At 64.5% G+C, this 754-nt stretch overlaps 1 protein-coding gene across 1 annotated transcript in view; it reads left to right on the plus strand.

Annotated features, from left to right (window-relative positions):
* RASA3 (RAS p21 protein activator 3) overlaps nucleotides 1-754 on the plus strand; it is a 53,554-nt gene that overhangs the window by 34,165 nt on the left and 18,635 nt on the right. The gene's annotated exons all lie outside the window — the stretch shown is intronic.

The raw sequence follows: 754 nt of genomic DNA on the forward strand, positions 1-754 counted from the left end.
CAGCCTCCCCCCACCCCCGCCCCTCAGCCTGGACCTCCCAGCCTGCCTAGTGCTCAGGACCGTCTGTGTCTTCCTTTACTGGGGGTGGGGACCCCACAGCCCACAGGAGAGCCATGGGAGCCCCATAGCCCACACAGGAGCCACGGGAACCCCACATCCCCCATGGGAGCCACAGGAATCATACACCCCTCATGAGAGCCACAGGAACCCCCACACCCCCACATAAGAGCCACGGGGACCCCCACACCTATGTGAGAGCCATGGGAACCCCACACCCCCACACGAGAGCCATGGGAACCTCCACACCCCAACATGAAAGCCACGGGAGCCCCCACACCCCAACACAAGAGCCACGGGGACCCCACACCCCCACATGTGAGCCATGGGAACCCCACACCCCCACATGTGAGCCACGGGAAACCCCACACCTCACACAAGAGCCATGGGAATCCCACACCCCCACAGGAGAGCCACGGGAACTGCCACACCTATGTGAGAGCCACGGGAACCCCACATCCCCCATGGGAGCCACAGGAATCATACACCCCTCATGAGAGCCACAGGAACCCCCACACCCCCACACAAAAGCCACGGGGACCCCCACACCCCCACACGAGAGCCACGGGGACCCCCACCCTCCACACGAGAGCCATGGGGACCCCCACCCTCCACACGAGAGCCACGGGAACCCCACATCCCCCATGGGAGCCACAGGAATCATACACCCCTCATGAGAGCCACAGGAACCCCCACA

Source organism: Bison bison, unplaced genomic scaffold, assembly GCF_000754665.1.
Source record: "Bison bison bison isolate TAMUID 2011002044 unplaced genomic scaffold, Bison_UMD1.0 scf7180017864527, whole genome shotgun sequence".
NCBI lineage: Eukaryota > Metazoa > Chordata > Mammalia > Artiodactyla > Bovidae > Bison > Bison bison.